Raw genomic sequence first — 20,186 nt, 5'->3', positions numbered from 1 at the left:
TTTGGAAGGGGATTTGTGTGTGTAATGAAGGCAATGGCAACCCACTCCAGTACTCTTGCCTGGAAAATCCATGGATGGAGGAGCCTGGTAGGCTGCAGTCCACGGAGTCGCTAGGAGTCAGACACAACTGAGCGACTTCACTTTCACTTTTCACTTTCATGCACTGGAGAAGGAAATGGCAACCCACTGCAGTGTTCTTGCCTGGAGAATTCCAGGGATGGGGGATCCTGGTGGGCTGCCGTCTATGGGGTCGCACAGAGTCGGACACGACTGAAGCGACTTCACTTTCACTTTTCACTTTCATGCATTGGAGAAGGAAATGGCAACCCACTCCAGTGTTCTTGCCTGGAGAATCCCAGGGACAGGGGATCCTGGTGGGCTGCCGTCTCTGCGGTCGCACAGAGTCGGACACGACTGAAGCGACTTAGCAGCAGCAGCAGCATGTGTGTTGTAATAGGGATACATGAGACTAAAAATTCTTTTCTGTTTTTTTGTAATACAATGTGAACAGCTATTCATAACTTTCCTTTTTTAGCTTTTGATGTGTATATCAAATAGGAATGTGTTGCAGGTCACAGATAGCAATCTATTGTCTAAATTTGAGAGAAATACTGGCATTGGGTCAATTCAATATATTAGAATGTATGGCTGTCAGAATCTCTGTTGACGCTCATCTCTGTTCTGAGTGTGTAATATTGGCTTCCTTTCAAGACAAGCACTCTCATCATGCTTGTGAGATAATTACAGATTAAGGTTTATGTCTCAAGTTTTTTAACTTTAGATGCAAGAAGGAAGACAGGGTTTCTGTATCAGAAGGTAGTGTCTATCTTATCCAAACTGCGTGAGTCTTAATGGATAGAATGGTTTAGGGATGCTGACCCTTGGCTGTGGTTAAAAATATCTAGGTTACTTATTGTCAGCCCTCCCTATCTGTGGTTCCTCCCTAGTCAGGGTTCCTCTGCATCTACGGATTCAACTCTAGTATATTTATTGTTTTAAAAAGTCTGCATAAAAGTGGGTCTGTGCAATTCAAACCCATGTTGGTCAAGTGTCTATTGTACCTAGTTGGCTGGAAGAGAACTGAATGGTTTTTGAGGATGAAAATAACATGTGACCGTTTCTACATAGTGTTCAATCTCACTAAAAACAAAATAAACCATTGACAGAAGGAATCATGTCTTATATTTCATTGTACTTCCCTTGGTCCTTTGTGCTCAACAGACATATTATGTAAAATTTGTAGGTTAAAAAGAGCTTGGAAGTCATACTTATTATTCTTTCAAAGAGATCAAAGCATTTTTTAATGTTTAAAACACACAAAATTCTCAGAATTCCCATGGAACAGGAGTAATAGAGAAGGGATGCTATCTTATTTTAAAGTAGTAATCATTCAAATGACTTACCTGTGATCATGTTGTTGTTGTTTAGTTGCTAAGTTGTGTTCAACTCTTGCAACCCCATGGACTGTAGCTCACCAGGCTCCTCCATCCACGGGATTTCCTAGGCAAGAATATTGGAGTGAGTTGCCACTTCCTTCTCCAGGGGATCTTCCCAACCCAGGGATTGAACCTGCATCTCCTGCATCACAGGCAGATTCTTTACCACTGAGCCACCCAGAAAGTCCACAACCTGTGGTCAGAGATAGTAAGATAATACATTTTCCACTTACTTATTATCTTTCAGAGAGAAGGCAGGTCAAACTAATTTCTAAGTAAGGAAGTGAAGTGAAGTTGCTCAGTCGTATCCAACTCTTTGCGACCCCATGGACTATAGCCTACCAGGCTCCTCTGTCCATGGGATTTCCCAGGCAATAGTACTGGAGTGGATTGCCATTTCCTTCTCCAGGGGATTTTCCCAACCCAGGAATTGAACCTGGGTTTCCCGCATTGTAGACAGACACTTTACTGTCTGAGCCACCAGGTAAGTCCTAAAGAATACAAATATATATTATTAGTACTGATGATTTCTTTCAGTAACAAAGTAGAGTTTTCCTCTCTAATGTAAACTATAAAATGAGGTTTAATGAATATCTGGATTCTAAGATAACAAACACAAAGATCTAGATATCTACAACTAAATTAAATAAATATAAAGCTTATTTATATCATGTTTGTTTAGGGATTAATCTATGTAAGAAAATTGGACTGCACATTTCCTAAGCTTAACTTCATATTCAATTAGGTGTTTGGAAGCTATATTGTTTTGATATCACTTACAATAAAGGAAACAAAATGAAACTCCAAAAAAGGCAATTAATGTATCATCAATATGAGTCCTGGTTTTGATCAATACCACACTTGATTCACCCCAAAGAATGATAGCATGGTGCCCCCATTATGCTTTCTAATGACACTTCTCTGTATGAGAGAAATGTGATTGTCATTTCACAAAACACAGAGCACATTAGGTTTGATGAGGTTTTATATTTCCACATTTTTGGCAAAAGCATTCACACAGTTAATGTGTTTAGTTTTAAAAACACAATTATTTCTTCTAGTGTAATGAAGATGATATTTAAATTAGTCCTGAAAGCTTTAAGATTTGTATTTATGGGAAAAGAGCATAATTCTAAATTGCTTATGTAAATATGTTTAGAGGCACTCTGTACACATTTTCAAATGTGATTCATTTCAAACAATACACTTAATTTGTTGCCAACTCAAATACAAATAAATTTGATCTTGTAATATTTCAAAAAGATCCCTTTTTCAGGTTTGAGATGATTACATGTTTATAACTGGAGCAGGTCCCAATTTACATACATAATTTAAAGAATAAAAATCTATTATACATGTTAGTAGGAAGAATTGTAGAAGTGCTTTTAGTGTATTTTAAGTAAGTTTTATTTTTTTGTTGTTGTTGTTGAATAAGGATATTCAGATCTGCTCTTTCACTGTAGTTGTTAATTATCTGGGAAAACCTTATTGATAGGTATTACTGCTGTAGTAAGCTTAGGCTTCTAGTTTGAGTGATGCAGGTAACCAGTAAAAGAATTCACACATGCCATGGTGTTTATCTTCTGGACAGAGTTGGTGAACCTGGAGTGTTTAGTGCATGGGGAAATGTTCTGCTGATGGTTAGCTAGGTATTTATAAATTCTTAAGTGATGTCTTTCTTGTGTACTTTTCTTAAAAACATGGCTGAATAAAGGAGACCTTATTGTTTGAGAGCACAAACAATTGAGACACAATAAAGGAGACCTTATTGTGTCTGCTACTTATGAAAGTTGCAAGGTATCTAACTGCTTTAATCCTTAACTTCCTAATCTGTAAAATCAAAATAGTGACAGCTATTTATAGAATTATTTGGGAATCATATGAGAAAAGGGATGTGAAAAAGCTGGTACAAGGTCTAGGAGCCTGGAGGCTCAATGGTCCCCCTTCTTCCCCCAAATTCCAATGTCGCATCTTCTTAGGTGACTTCCGGCTTCTGGTTCTCTCTTGCTCCTCTCAGCCTGAACCTGCAGCTACACAAAATGACCTCTTCCTGGAGATGTCTCTGGTTCTACCTTAGACCAAAATTTCAATGAATGGTGTTTAACTTTCTGAGTAGATTCATAGACATCATTATATTTCCAAACCAACTTGGGGAAGGGGAATCTTGTTATTATATAATATATCTAATGTAGGAGAACAAATTTCCTCACAGTGTAACCATCCATCAACTTACACTTTCTTCACAAACTTACCTTATCCACTGGCTTTCTAGGAAAGAATGTCTTTAACTTAAATTCAGATGTAAAGATGTATTTGTGTGGGGGAGGAAGGGGGAATCGGTGATATATCAATTTAGGCTATTTCTTGAAAGATAGCCATTCTAGTTGAATCTCTTAGTTCCCCAAAAGAAGGGTGGTGTGGGTACAGATCCAGAGTATAGGTTTCACAACTTTAGCAATGGTTGTATAATTTCTACAAATCCTAATGTTCTATATTTTCTGTGACTAGATAGGAATACTCTATCTTTATCTGCTATAATTACAGCAATAACCAGAAAGTTGATCATTAAAAGTTGTTCACTAACGGAACACAAAGGTAAAAACTGCTACTACTTACCATTTGAAAATAATCATCAGCAAGGAAGTATAAATGAAATAGATACTTACCATAGTTTCAATAGTTAATTAGTCATAGACTTTAGCAAAAGGTAGTCAGACTAAATTAGTGGCTAATTGAATTTTCAGTTGTCACAGAAATTTGAAATAAAGTAGTATTCATTGCTTAATGACAAGTGATCTAATATAATAAAATGCTGCACTTATTTTTAAGAGTTTCTAAACGTAAAATAAAGGAAATAGGTGAAAGTATTTGAACTCTTAAGTATTTCTTCCTAGATAATGAAGGCTATTGTTTTCAGTGCATTTAGAAACAAATCTGATTTTTCTAATTACTAAATATGGTTTTCCCATGCTAATAACAACTCTGTATGTTTCATGGAAAACTTCATAAAAGAAAAATCAGAAATTTTACATGCTTCTTGACAGAAGAAGAGTCTGTGCATAGTAATTCCGTAAAAGACAGGGCTAAAAAGAATCCTAAAAGGATCTTCCTCCCCAGTTCCCTCATTTCTGGGACCCTATAAGGCATCAACAGAAAAGGATTCATATTTGCCAGTTAAATGTGAGCCAAGAGACCCATATATATGTATAATAGATATTATAGATATATATATTAGATATTGTATATATGTGTTCGATCCCTGGGTTGGGAAGATCCCCTGGAGAAGGAAATGGTAACCCACTCTAGTATTCTTGCCTGGAGAATCCCATGGATGGAGAAGCCTGGTAGGCTACAGTCCACAGGGTCGCAAAGGCAGACACGACTGAGTGACTTCATTATACTATACTGCTGCTAAGTCACTTCAGTCGTGTCCGACTCTGTGTGACCCCATAGACAGCAGCCTACAAGGCTCCCCTGTCCCTGGGATTCTCCAGGCAAGAACACTGGAGTGGGTTGCCATTTCCTTCTCCAATGCATGAAAGTGAAAAAGTGAAAGTGAAGTCGTTCAGTCGTGTCTGACACGCAGCGACCCCATGGACTGCAGCCTACCAGGCTCCTCTGTCCATGGGATTTTTCCAGGCAAGAGTACTGGAGTGGGCTGCCATTGCCTTTTCCAATACTATATTATACTATACTATACTATATGTGTATTAGATACTGTGTGTGTGTGTGTATATATATAATAAAACTCAAACAAACAAAAGACATAAAATAGAACACTATGGGAACACTCATAATGAGAAGAAATAAAGCACCTGAGAGACTAATGTTAAAACACTACACTTTCAAATAATAAAAAGGCAGTGGCATCTCCTGGGACTGCATAACACAGGATTCTGACCTACTGTTTGTTGACAATGAAACTAAGAACAGAAGAGAAGGTGCATATAAATGTTCCAAGTTTGCTCCAACAGAAAATATCCTCTTAAAAGGATAAAAACAAACAAGCAAGCTGGAGAAGAAAATATACTAGAACATTTCACTTCAGATTTTCTAAAGAGATTATTTCTAGTCTTATTGGAAAATAGGTGAGTAAGTTGAATATAAGGCTGAACATCTTCAGATTTTTGAAAAATTATATTGGGAAGAATAGCTAAATCCTTTCCTCTCTAGTTTTTCCATCTTCTGATAGAATGCTCAGTCTGTCCATTAATGGACTAGATTTGGGGCAAGGCTGAAGGGAAGAATATCAGTAAGACGCTATTATGACAGTTCAGACAAGAGACAATGAGCATCTAGGCTATAGTCATGTGGGTGAACTGAAGGAAAGTGAGGGCAGGGATTGCAAGACTTGTTTAGAAAACTAAATCATCTGGATTTGCTGAGTAGATGAGGAGGAAACCAAAACAAAAAACAAAAAGGAAAGAGTTCAGCATGGCACTCAGATTTCTGGTTTGTGTAAGAATGGATTGTAGCCTATGAGAACTGACTTGCCAATATTCGGCAACTTACAATGTGCAGCTGGTGTGTAATGTTGACTGCACCTTTGTGCAGTGAGCACTAGGGATATCAGGTGACGTTTTCTTATATGATCTCCTTGGCCTGTGTGATACGTCCCCTGTGAATAAGACCTTCCCCTAGGGCTCACTAACATCCAAATTATTTCAATCGAGAGAGAGCTCCAGGGGGTAGGGAAGAGTAAATAGGTGAAACACAGGATTTTTAGGCAGTGTAACTAATAATGATACTATAATGGTGGATGCATGTTACATATTTGTTCAAAACATAGAATGCACACTAGCAAAAGTGAACCTTAAACTATGAGCTTTGGGTAATAATGATGTGTCAGTATAGGTTCATGCTGCTACTGCTGCTGCTGCTGCTAAGTCGCTCAGTTGTGTCCGACTCTGTGCGACCCCATAGACAGCAGCCCACCAGGCTCCCCCGTCCCTGGGATTCTCCAGGCAAGAACACTGGAGTGGGTTGCCATTTCCTTCTCCAATGCATGAAAGTGAAAAGAGAAAATGAAGTTGCTCAGTCGTGTCCGACTCTTAGCGACCTCATGGACTGCAGCCTACCAGGCTCCTCCATCCATGGGATTTTCCAGGCAAGAGTACTGGAGTGGGGTGCCATTGCCTTCTCTGATAGGTTCATGAGGTGTCACAAATGTACCACTCTGAGAGGAATGTTGGCAGTAGGGGAGGCTATGGATGTGTTGTGGGCACAGGGTATATGGGAAGTCTCTGTACCTTCCACTCAATTTTGCTGTCAATCCCAAACTGCTTTAAAGGTGAAATCTAACTGAAAAAAGACAGTTACAAAGTAGATACCCTCAAATCTAATGTCTTAGACCTAAATTAAGGGGTGGGATGAAAGGGAATGGTATAAAGTTGAAAATAAATTGTGGTGTATCCTGGGGTGCTATAATGATTGAAGTTACACAATTCTGTTTAAGGGTCAGAAAGAAAAAAAAAAAAAACAGAAATGTTTTAGGAAAAGAATCCCAGAAAGAAACTGAATAGCATAAAAAATTATCAGTATAAATATAAGATCTGCAACTTACTACACAGAGGCAACCCTAATTCCTATGTTCCAGAAAAACTTGAGCACATGCACGCTAACTGTTCTCTTTCAGGGGTTTTAGGTTCTTTTTTTTTTTTTTTTGAGATTCTCTCTCAGTGCCTGCACTGTATTACACGTTGGCTGAAACATATATCTGAGGTGCAAATTTCCTACTTTGAAACCTCATGGAATAATCTCTAGGAATCGAAAAACAATGCATCCAACACACTTTTAATTGAACACCTGATATGTTCCAGATACTGTTATGTCCTAGAACCTGTTATGTTCTAGGTGGTGGGGATATACTAGTAAACAAAATAAAAATGTTTATTTTCTTGGAGTTTGCATTCAGGTTAAGAGAAAAATACAAACATATTGCTAGCTAAGATTATATTTGTTGTTGTTTAGTTGCTAAGTTGTGTCCAACTCTTTTGTGCCTCCATGCACTGCACTCTGCAAAGCTCCTCTGTCTGTGGGATTCTCCAGGCAAGAATACTGGAGTGGGTTGCCATTTCCTTCTCCAGGGGATCTCCCTGACTCAGGGATCGAACCCATGTCTCCTGCTTGCAAGCAGATTCTTTACCAAAGAGCCACCTGGGAAACCCAAGATTACAGTACATATGAGCTAAGAGTAATAAAGAAGCAGGAGAAGAAGCTAAAGAGTGAGAGGGAGGGAGATGATTGCCCTTTGACATCGGTTAGTGAGGAGACTTTAGTGAATGAAGGAGTTTTGTGCATACTGGGAGGAAAAGCACTTCAGGTATAAGGAGGAGCAGAAAATGTTTGATAGGTCAGAAAATATCAAGGAGGCCGGAGTGGCTGAAATAGAGAGGAGGTCAGATCATCCAGGACCCAGTGGTCAGATCATCCAGGACCTTGTAGAACTATATTATCTTTTACTGCAGAGCACACACACTAAAACCAGGCGGTTTAACACAGCAATCAGTATTTCTCAGACTTCGGTGGGTTCACTGGGCAATTCTTCTGCTCTTGCCTGGGCTCCCTCAAAAGCTGAAGTCATCTGACAGCTCTGTTGGAGCTTATGGTCTAGGATGTCCTTAGGAAACATGGTTTTCCACTTTAGCCTTCTTCACATGGTGGCATAAGTGTTCCAAGGAGGTGAGAGTGGGAGCTTTAGACCTCTAGATCCAGGTTCAGAGCTTGTTCAGAGTCCTTTCTGACACATTCTAAAGATCAAAGGAAGCCCCCAGGCCAGCCCAGATTCAGGGAGTGGGGAAGGAGACTCTGCCTTTTCATAAGATGAGGAGCAAAGTATCTGTGGCTATTGAAACACCACCTCACAGGCGGTGGCTCAGATAGTAAAGAATCTGCCTGCCATGCAGGAGACCTGGATTCAATCCCTGGGTTGGGAAGATCCCATGGAGAAGGGAATGGCAACCCACTCCAGTATTCTTGCCTGGAGAATTCCTTGGACAGAGGAGCCTGGCAGGCTACAGTCTATTGGTTCACAGAGTTGGGAATGACTTGAGCAACTAGCACTTTCACTTTGACAGGCTGTAGAAAAAGTTTAGAACTGCTTTGCAAGTGTCTTGAGAAGTGATGGGAGGGTTCTGAGTAGAGAAGTCATCTGAACAGACTTGTTTTTCAAAGATAACACTAGCTTCACATGCAGAACAAACAGAAGACAACTTAGTAGGCTAATGTTGAAGAGCATTGCTCCATCAGTTTTTAATATAAAACCTACAGAAGGGCTTCTCTGATAGCTCAGTTGGTAAAGAATCCACCTGCAATGCAGAAGACACTGGTTCAATTCCTGGGTTGAGAAGATGCGTTGGACAAGGGATAGGATACCCACCCCAATATTCTTGGGCTTTCCTTATGGCTCAGCTGGTAAAGAATCTGCCTGCAATGCAGGAAACGTGGGTATGATCCCTGGATTGGGAAGATCTCCTGGAGAAGGGAAACCCACTTCAGTATTCTGGCCTGGAGAATTCCATGGACTGCGTAGTCCATGGGATAGCAAAGAGTCAGACACGACTGAGTGACTTTAACTTTCACTTTTCAAACCTGCAGAAAGAACCAGCAGCTTTTAATAGAGCTGCTGTAGTCATATTCCATGGGTTTTCTCTTGGTTCAACTTTCTACAAAGTAGTGAAAATCAGGACATAAAATTAAAGTTTTCTTTTCCAGAAAAAGGCAATGACCTTTATGTGCTATATTTTTACTTTCATTTATCTTTAGTTCAATTTAGTTTTCAACATTCAAAATCATGAGCTTTTACATAAAGTCTATTACTGGCTTTTCTTGAAAAAATAAGTATAGAAATTACATTAAATTCTCCATGCTGCACAGAGACTTTGAGAGAGTCATGATATTCTTGTTTTAAATGACAAACAAGACATTTATGTCTTTTTCAAAGAACTCTGAGCACTATAACAATACTCTGGAGTGGAAACAGCCATTTACATTGTCAACTGTAGGAATTCTTGAGGTCCTGTGCACATTTCATGGATGTCCTTATATTATGCATGCTAAACCTGTGTGTAGATTCTAAGTTAAACCTTGCTTTCATCTTCTGATTTTGTCTTCATTTTTTTTTTGTTCTCATTATGTAGTCTTCCATACTGTAAGTACAGGTGAGAAGGCTGTATATGGAATGAATTTAAATAAAAGACTGAACAGAAGAAGGCCAATAGGGATGTTGGTTAGGAGAAGAGAGAGAACCAAGTTTGAGAATTTCCACTGCCCCAAGAGGGAAAATCTTAGAGCTTAAAGGCATTTAATGATCATCTACTTCAGTTTCCTCTTTAATAGTCAAGAAATGAGCCTTACAGATGTCCCATCCTTGGAGGCCTGTGGGCAAAATGCAGCCTGCAGGTAAGTTTATTTTGCCTTCAATGCATTTTATTATTAGTTAAATTTGGCTTTACTGTTCAAAAATCAAGAGCTTTCACATCAATCTGTATTTCTGGATTATCTTGGAGAATCATATTATCTTATAATACCAGATTTTTCACAGCCTTCCCCTACCAAGCCTGCCTCAGTCATTTCCAATCCTACTTGAACTTTGGTGACATTTTATTGTAACCTCTGGGCGACACAAAACTTAGTGGCAGAGACAAAGCCAGAAGCAAGCTCTAAACCTTGTTCCTTCTGATTTATTCTTCTTGCCATTCTTTGCAATTCCAGTTTTACTGATTTTTTTTTTTCAGATAATAAATATCCATTAAAATCCTATTTTCTTATCCAAATTAGATAAAGATATTTGTGGATATTACATCTTAATAAAGCCACTCCACCCCCTTTAATTAAAAAAAAAAAAAGTCTATAACTCACTCAACAATAGGCATGCCATTTTAGAGTCAGGATCTTGAGGGATCATCAGCAGACAGCGAAAGGGCAGAGTGATTCCTTCCATCCTGAGGTACATGGTGAGAGTGACTCCAGCTGAAAAGAAGTCATTAAGAAACTCCTAATAACCATATCTTGTACCTTCTCACTTCAGAGTCTACTCACTAGAAAGCATCACATATTATAGCCTTTAATTAATATGTTATAAAAAATTTGCCTTCTGTGTGTCGAGTGAGGCATACAGTGAAATAAGATTTCCACTGCCAGACAACAAATTAAACCAAAACTATCCATACAGAGTCTTACTCAGCTTCTAGAAATATGCATTAGATACATTCAAGTTGGTAAATTCAGCTAAAGTAGTGTATTCATGACAGCATTCATTGTTAACTTTGTCTTTTCTGAAAAACAGACCAAATACTAGAATACGGTTTCACATAATATCCTTAAATATATTTATGTAGAATGCTTGCTGCTTTTTAAAAACGTTTTTTCAACTAAATGTTTACTTATCCTCACCATGACCACTGTGCATGTCACAGGATGGTTTATAATTAATAGCTTTGTGGCTTTGGGGCTTTTTAAAGAAAACAACTCAAGGAGCTACTTCAGATATCATGGACAGGGAATGTGCGAAACAGCACATCCCATACACTGTAACTGACGTAATTAATGGCCAATTTCTGTACATTTCACATATGTATGACGTGATCAGCATACCTCTGTACTCTCAGCAGAAGATTATCTCCAGATTTTTCCAGAAAAGTCACTAGGTAGTACTTTAAAACCATTAAAGCCATATTATTGACTGAAGAGAATAGCAAGTTCTGTAATAAGAGTGAGGATTCTGGCCAAAATGTTTGTCAGTTCATTGAAATTCATATCCCTGTAAACATTGAAATTCATATCCCTGTAAATGATAGAGTTAAAACATTCATCTTTGACTGTCTTACTATAATTGAAGGCACTAACAGTTTATAAGCACCATTCTCTGAGGATGTCTAAGCTGCATTTAGATAATTACTTTTTGCTTTGACATCTTATTTGGCATATAATCAAACTATTGCTCTGGAGACCGTGTCCTGAAGCTTTCCATGGTTATATTTACTGTCCTGCTAAGTATGAAGCTTATGGACTTCTGTACTCTGTCTCTTCCTCTAAGTTACTGGTTATTAAATTGATTTATATCTGATTAGTAAGATCATATCCTTACCATAAGTCTTCCAGTAAATTCTAGACTATTTTGGACTGCATGGAAGTGTCCAGGAGTATAAAAAAAAGGTAAATGAGATCAAATTCCTTCAAAGGAAGATGCTTGTGTTCCTCTGTGTATTAAAATCTAACACATCTGCCTTTTAAATCTGGCCTCCATTAAACTCTCCTCCTGCCAAACTGGCCCACCAGCAGGGTCTGTTCATACCTTCAGCTTTCCTGATTTCTTATTCTATTTGAATCCCCAATCCTATCTTCCCTATCAACTTTTACTCAGCTTTTGGGACTTGCCTTCCTCACATCTTGGTTATAAGACCTGCTTTTGGAAAAACCGAGCTTATGTCTCCAGAGTCTATTCCAGGCCCTGAGCCAAGCCCCAAGGCTCTGAGGATGGCAGCACCTGGGGCCCTGTTCTCAGGGCACTGCTGTCCGAGGGGAGAGACCGTGGCCACACTGGGCATCCAGTGCTTTGACAGAGGAGTTCCCAGAGGGCTGTGTGTGCTCAGAGAGGGACCCTGACTCCAAAGATGGCAAATGGAAGTACAGCTGGATCATCAGAGGTCACCCGAGGAAGAGGCATGCAGAGAGAGATGATCATAGCAGACTGTGAGAAGGGCGCAGAGGCTCAGAGAAATGAGGATAGGATACTCTTGGGCTAGTCTAGATCCTGAAGTGGGAGAGAACAGCGGTGGAGATGCAGTCAGAGAGGTGAGCTGGGGAAGAATTTAAGGGTCCCATCTCATATGTGAAGGAGTTTGGCTTTTATACTGAGTTATCAGGAAGCACAAAACTGACAAGATCATCCCTAAGGTTTCTTACAGTTTTGAAGACCGTAATTCTCTGATCCCAACTCTCTTCTACTTAACACACTTGCCCAAAACTAACTTGAATGGCATAGTGTCCTTATTTATGTCATATCCCTTATAATGGGCTTTGCGTATTATAGGTGATTAAAAATAGCTTATCAGTTTTATTTTATTTTACAGTTATACTCTGGGAGGCAGAAAACTATATCTTATCTGCAGTTTTATCTATATATGCCCAGTACTACAAATATTAAATGAGTGAATGGAAGATACAGGCAGTGCCCCAGCCTGAATCTATGTCATCTTCCTTTCAGTAGCCCCAGGGTTTAAGAGGGCTTCCCTGGTGGCTCAGAAAGTCAAAGAATTCTCTTGTAATTCAAGTGACCCAGGTTGGGAAGATTCCCTGGAGAAGGAAATGGCAACCCACTCCAGTACTCTTGCCTGGAGAATCCCATGGACAGAGGAGCCTGGCGGGTTATAGTCCATGGGGTCACAAAGAGTCCGACACAACTGGGTGACTATCCACAATGATGAAGGTTTAGAAGCCTAAATGAAAACATGTTTCCTTTACTTTTTGCTGAAGGCCTAGGAGGTCCCAGGACTGGGACATACAACGTTGACTGCGACAGTTACAGTCGCTGCCCTCATGGATTCTTCATTCTACGTTTTCCCTTGCCTTTCTGCCCTTATCCATGTAATTACCAGGGTTCAGCAAAATTAGCCACCCCTCCAACATAAATCTCCATAAATGGAAAAGGAAATGACAACCCACTCCAGTATTCTTGTCTGGAAAATCCCATGGACAGAGGAACCTAGCAGGCAAAAGAGGAACCATGGGGTCACAAAAGAGTCGGACATGACACCTGACTTAGTGACTAAACAAACTCACATAAATCATGGGAAATAGTTTAACAGGATCTGGAGCCCTGCTTGGAATTAAATTATTCTTTATGTTTCTGTTTTATTGCTGCTTCCACATATTTTGCTGTAGTGGAAAGATCATGGGATGACATGTCAAACAGACTAGATTTGAATTTTCATTCTGCCATTAATATGTATATAATTTTTGCATAGTCTGCCTTCTCTAATCTTGTTTATCCAACAGAAAAACTGAGCTCACTAGGACAACACATGGTATTTGTTGGATGCACAGTAGATGCCAGTTTCCTATTCTTCTGTTTGATTTTTTTTTTTATAAGGACATTGATTTCATCATGAAGCAGAGTGATGAGAAGAACTTGCACTAAAGCATTTGAGGTTCTCCTGGTGTCAGATGTCAGAGTAGCACAAAATCATTTTAGGCCTATGCCACTTGAGGACAACAGTGGGAAATGCCAGACTGGTCAAAGCAAATGGATAATAAGAATAGAAGTTTTATATCTTATCAATGTGCATATTAAATGTCTTATAATAACCCTAAGAATCTGATAGCATTCATCTCCATTTCACACATGAGAAACGTGAGGCTCACTTGCCCCAAATTCATGCATAAGCTGAGCTTCGACTCAAAGTAAATTCATGCATAAGCTGAGCTTCGACTCAAAGTACATTCACCATCAATCAACCAAGCCTTTTCTTCCAAGCTACAACATATGGACACTGTCAATTATGAAAAAAGTAAAGTACTGCTGTCCAAGTTATGGCCTACCACTGATTGTAAGATCTAAAAGGCAGAGACCTATTTTTAAAAGTCTAAGAAAAATATCAGGAAAAGTGTGCAGTTACAGCTATATTCAGAAGCATAAGTCATTAATTTTGTGTGTGTTAGTTAAGTTCTAGCCAAGAAAACTTACTGAACAGTTGGGCTGAAAGGCACTGAGCAGAGCAGTAACTCCGTCAAAATGTTCCCCTGGACACTTGATACGCTTCTCTAGAAACATTGCAATACTGTGTATTACAAAACATTTCCATTCTCATGTGTTTATGTATGTCATGTATAATACATGACATGTCATATATGTAGGTTCAGACTATTGGCTTTTATAATTGTCTCTCCTGATTTCACTTGCTGATGATATAAAGCTGAGACGGAGCCCATTCTTTGCCAATTTATAGAGTAAATGCAATTAGGATTTAGGGTGCCATTAGTTTTTAAGACCCCTGCTCACTGCTTTCCTTGTTCCCTGGATTTCAGGTTCTACCATGTTTCTCTGTCCACAGTGTCAGTTTGTGTTCTAACCTGATCTGGAATTGCCCTGACTGATCAGTAAGAAGTGAGATTAATTCACTCTACAGTTATTATTAATAACAGCCAAAAAAAAAAAAAACAAAACAGTGTGTTTCTTCCAAGCACACATGCATGCTCAGGCCCTCATTCATGGCCAACTCTTTGAGACCCCATGGACTGTACTCTGCCAAGCTCCTCTGTCCTTGGGATTTTTCCAGGCAAGTATGCTGGAGTGGGTTGCCATTTCATCCTCCAGGGTTCAAACCTGAGTCTACTACATTAGAGGCGGATTCCTTTACCACTGAGCCACCTGGGAAGCCCTTCTTCTAAGCATGCTTGGAACCAATGGAGAAAAATTGTTCAGGAGTGAGAGCTGGTGCATCAGGCATAACATGAGGTTCTGGTGTCATTAGAAGTAAAGGCATGTTTGGACAGGTAGTAGAATATCCCATGAACAATTACTCTATTATAAAGGAAGAGACGAGGCAGAAATTACTGATGAAATTTTGCTAACTGTGTGTGTGAGGAAGAGGGGTGAAGAAACTAGATTTGTGAAAGTGCACAAAGAGTGGATTGATCTCATTGTTCTCAAGTCCTAAGGGAAAAAATGCACATTTTTTTTTAACAGCAACTAGGTATAAACATAAATTTTGAGATAGCAATGTTTGTCTGTTTTAAAAGTATGTGTGTGTGCGTGTGTGCACGTGCGCTTGCTCAGTTGTGTCTAACTCTTTGTGACCCTGTGGTCTGTATTCCACCAGTCTCCTCTGTCCATGGAATTGTCCAGACAAGAGTACCAGAGTGGGCTGCCGTTTCCTCTTTCAGGGGATCTTCCTAACCCAGGGATCAAACCCATATCTCCTGCATTGGCAGGCAGATTTTTTTTACCACTGCACCAACTGGGAAGCCCCCAAACTACAAAATATTACAAAAATCTTCTCATGTGTTTCAGGTAACTTTTTCTATGCAAAAGCCTGGCTAGTTAGGAAAGTATTCCTACATCAGACAACTTGCTATACCCCAGCCTGCTGCCCAGTGTCTCCTTATCCCAGGACCTCTGGCTGGTGTGTCCTTGTGTGTTAGGGACTCTGGTCCCATCCAGCTACTGACTTCAGTTTCTCTGGATAGCTGCCTTCCCTACATCACCTGGCAGGAACTGTTTTCTCAGTTACCGCAAAGCGTTAAGTAAGTCCCAGAGCCTAAGAGGCATAATTGTGAAGTCAGTGAGAACCGAAACTCCAGGGCAGTGTTATCGAGGTGACAGTGACTTTAAATGATGCTGGAAAGTGCTTCGTCACAGCTATGCTGGAAGCCAGCAAATAGCTAATTGAGCCATCACTCTGTTAACAGGCAAAAGGCATCAATTTTCATTTACTCATCCTTGTGCTGCCTCACATTTAGAAACTCCTTGCAAACTCACATACTTAAGAGTGTAGGGAAAATAAAACGGCCAGGAACCTGAACATGTTGCTAGTCTCCTAGGGTCTTCCAAACCGCACGGCTCACAAGGCACACTGTTGCCAGTGTATCGTTTTGTTCATTGCCACCCTCTCCTCTTCTCATGGCCCCATTAACTATGTGGGGAAGCCCTGCAAACTCTCTGCGAGCTTTGACAGGCAGCCATTCACAGGGCCTCCTGTGACCATTCCAGCTTCTAGATGCAGAAAAAAGAGTTAGTTTTCTGTCAGCAGGATTCATTTACATTCCAACTGACAAGGTTTCGGTCTCAGAGTCTTTGTTTTATGCTATGGTGTCTGTTCAAATTAACAGTAAGCTCAGTTGTGCTCTTCTGACCAAGGGTCACATTCTCATCTGGTGACTTGTTCTGGGTGGGTGCAAATTGCATTATAACAAAGGCCACGGCTGTTAACTTGCTTTTACAAGAGAATATCAGAATCTCCTTTATGCATAAAACCATTGATGTGTACATTAATTTTACTTCATTGGCAGCCAGATCTACCTTTTTTTCCCCTTATTGTAGAGTAAAAGACTCTATACAAGAGTGTGGGACTCTTAGGAACTGAATATCTTATGTGATTTCTTTAAAAGATAATTCCCAGCATGACTTGGGAATTACTGTGGCTTCAGTTCAGGAGGCTTTGATTCTGTCTTGTGAGCTAATGACTCTATAAGATTCCAGGTGAGAATGTTAGTTGCTCAGTCATATCCTACTCTTTGTGATCCCATGGACTGTAGCCCACCAGGTTTCTCTGTCCATGGAATTCTCCAGGCAAGATAGTATCATAGTTTGTGCTGGCATGTTAAAAGTGAGTCTCTGCATTCCAGGCAGATATGTGGCAGGGAAATACCAATGGCCCTCACTGGTAGGGAAGTGGAATTGAATAGATAGACATGTGAATAAATCAATGGCCTCTGCAAATACTGATGTTTGTGAGACTTTAAGTCCTTCCAATGACAAAATCTACTATGAGGCTCAAATGTATAAATTGATCCATTTTTAAAAAACAAAATTATTTACAAATTAGCAAAAGAAAATTCTCAAGTTTAAAAAATTGATTTGTAATAAAAAAAAATACCGTAGGCCTAGAAACTTTTAGAATTTTAAAGTTCAAAGAAAATTATTTTCTAAATGATTTATTTTTGAAATTTTTACCTTTTTAATTCAATTCTATGCTGAAACATGTGAAAAAGTGAAAGTCAGTCCAACTCTTTGCGACCCCACCAGGATTCTCCATCCATGAATTTCTCCAGGCAAGAATATTGGAGTGGGTAGCCATCCCTTCTCCAGGGGATTTTCTTGACACAGGGATCAAACCCGGGTCTTTGCATTGCAGTCAGATTCTTTACCATCTGAGCCACCAGGGAAGCCCATGCTGAAATATATCATAGTGGCCAAATTTGCAAATGGGATATTTTATTTGGTAGGGACCAATTTCTGTCTATATATGGACTGATCTCTCCATCAACTAGGAGAGATATAGTTATAGCTATATCATATCAAGAGTAAAGTTCATGGTTCAGAAGGAACTACTCTCTTGTTCATGAAAAAAAAAAAATGTAGTCACTCAGTCATGTCTGAATCTTTGCAACCCTGTGGACTCTAGCCTGTCAGACTCCTCTGTCCACAGCAAAATTACTGGAGTGGATTGCCATTCCCTTCTCCAGGGGACCTTCCCAACCCAGGGATTGAATCCAGGTGTCCTGAATTCCAAATAGATTCTTTACCATCTGAGTCACCAGGGAAGACTTCTCTTGCTCATGGCCATTAGTAAATGAGTCTCTTAGCTTGAGTTTGACAAATTTTTCAGCGCACATCAGGGAAACCCAGTCATTAAATTTATGTTCACATGGCAACTTTGGTGAAAAAGCAAGCACCATTTTCCTCATCTATCAATACATGGGAAATAACTAAACCACATGCTCTTACACCATTTGAGTTGAGTGGATTGGCGTGGCATTTGATGAATGGTGAACAAAAGTCATGTGTTCCATCTGTGTGCTGTAAAGAAGCTGTTGTGATTTTTTTTCCCCTTTCCTCTTGTAGTAGCTGGTTGCACAAGATGGGGCCATAAGGGTCGCAGTGCTGCAAAACTGAAGGAATTTGGTTGCCTCTGGGATTGAGTAGGAGAACCACCTTTGCCAGCCAGCTATATCATCTTGGGCTATTAGATGAATGAGAAATATTAGTTTCCTATTCTGTTTGAATTATTACATGTCTTGGAATGTGTCCTATGTATTATACCAGACATTTTAATACCTATTTTCTCATTTAATCTTCAGATAGTTATGAACATAAATATTATTCCCAGTTTCTGAATGACTAGAGATTGACAGTTGTTATAGGGCAACTAAGAATCAGCACTAGAATCTTAATTTGTTATTGCTTATAACAGTTTTGACACCCTAACCTTTGGGAATTAAAATCTGAAAATCCTCCTAAGTTTGTAATTAGAATCTTATATAATGTTTATTGTTTAAAACTTTCATGAACTACTGGCTGGGTTTACTAAGTGTTTTACTAAGTGACTTCCTTTAACAGGAAGTAATAAATTTTAAAAAATCTCCCATCAATCATACTACCTTAAGAAATTCTTTATATAGTTTGCAACCAAGTGTCTTTATATTCCACAGAATTTTCAAAATGTTTGACTGTGACCATTAAAGGGCATATTTTAACTAAATTTCTTTTGTTCTAGTCTTTTCTAAACTCTGTAACCATGAAGCTAGCAGATTTGGTCAAGCTGGAGCCATGAGAATGAAAATCTACAGATCATCAGGTGATTGAATGCTCCAAAATAGACAAATAGGCCTTTTTGTTTTTAAAGGATTTGTTTGGTGCACACGCCTATATCACTTTATATTAGATGTTAGGTTAGATTTCTGCAGTATTTGCCTACCTAATTGAGAGGGTAACAGGCAGGAAGGCTAGGAATCTCCAAAGGGAGGAAACAGGCTGCAAGTGTCAAGCTGTCAAGTGGTAGGAGGAAACAAAGTACAAGTGTCAGATTTTTTCCCTTCTCTATACAAATTTAAAAGGAGGTTTCTCTTAAAATTTTGTGTTGCCTTGATGACACCTGGCTCCACCTGAACTTAACTTTTCTCAAACCTTGAGCTAACCAATGCATTTTTCCAATGGAAATGGTTTTCTTAAGCTGTGTTAATGAACTATGTATTTACCCTAGACTCTGTCTTTCTTCAAGTCAGTTCGCTTAAGACTCAGAACCCATAAGGGCTCAACAAACCAGTGTGTTTTACTCACACATTGTTCTCCTAATCTATGTTAATGAAACTATATATTTACTTGGAAAACTGCCTTTCTTCAAGGTTCATGTCAATCATTTTATTGCCTGGATGACTCACCTGGTACCAGTGTTGAGTGTTCATCTCAAAATGTGTGTTGTGGGTGAGGGGCCTGGTGCCACTCTGAGTTTTGAGATATCTCCTTTCTCGAATTAACAGCTTGCTGATAAAGAAAGTGAAGTAGCTCAGTCATGTCAGACTCTTTGTGACCCCATGGACTGTAGCCTACCAGGCTTCTCCATCCATGAGATTTTCCAGGCAAGAATACTGGAGTGGGTTGCCATTTCCTTCTCCAGGAGATCTTCCCAACCCAGGAATTGAACCTAGGTCTCCTGCATTGTAGGCAGACACTTTACTGTCTGAGCCACCAGGGAAGTCCAATAGGTATATAACATACTGCTAAAGGCTGTCAGAGGGGCACTCTCTGCCCCCTTCTTGTGTCTATGTCAGAAGCTTTCTCTATCTCTTTTATACTTTAATAAAACTTTATTATACAAAAGCTCTGAGTGATCAAGACTTGTCACTGGCCTTGGATTGAATTCCTCTCCTCCAGAGGCCAAGAATCCTGTTGTCTTTCACAGCTCAGCAACAACTTTTTATAACGACAATTTTATCTTCTAATCACAAGACATTTTTGCTATGGGGAAAATCTTCCTCTTCATCTCTCATTCCCTGTAGTCCAGTGAGCTGACCTTCCTGGTACTCCAGCCTCTACAGGTCTCATGAGTTTGTGGTTGAGTTGAGGGCTCATGAACTAAGTCTGGCTATTAAGTGTTTCCCATCCCATTAGCTATGGTGACTGGCTCAGCAAGAGCCAGCAATCTTGGTTGATCCAGATGTACACAACCTGGGACTTTGTTGTTACTACTGGGAGGTGCCAGCTCTCCCTTTCTGCCAGACTATAAGCCTGGGGCCTACCATGTGAAGAGT

At 39.6% G+C, this 20,186-nt stretch overlaps 1 protein-coding gene across 28 annotated transcripts in view; it reads left to right on the top strand.

Annotated features, from left to right (window-relative positions):
• The window catches only part of LOC147379347 (uncharacterized), a 223,063-nt gene that overhangs the window by 78,253 nt on the left and 124,624 nt on the right, over window positions 1-20,186 (top strand). For 6 of the 28 annotated variants that reach the window (XR_015132984.1, XR_015132985.1, XR_015132976.1 and 3 more), the window contains one exon: window positions 18,653-18,733. The exons of the other annotated variants lie outside the window; for them this stretch is intronic. The gene's annotated coding sequence lies outside the window, so the exon portion shown is untranslated. The remainder of the gene's footprint in view (window positions 1-18,652; window positions 18,734-20,186) is intronic. 28 annotated transcript variants of the gene reach the window in all.

Source organism: Bos grunniens, chromosome 1 (assembly GCF_055505025.1).
Source record: "Bos grunniens cultivar Pamir isolate PY7600 chromosome 1, Bosgru_T2T1.0, whole genome shotgun sequence".
Lineage (NCBI taxonomy): Eukaryota > Metazoa > Chordata > Mammalia > Artiodactyla > Bovidae > Bos > Bos grunniens.
This window is presented reverse-complemented; position numbering and strand designations above follow the sequence as displayed.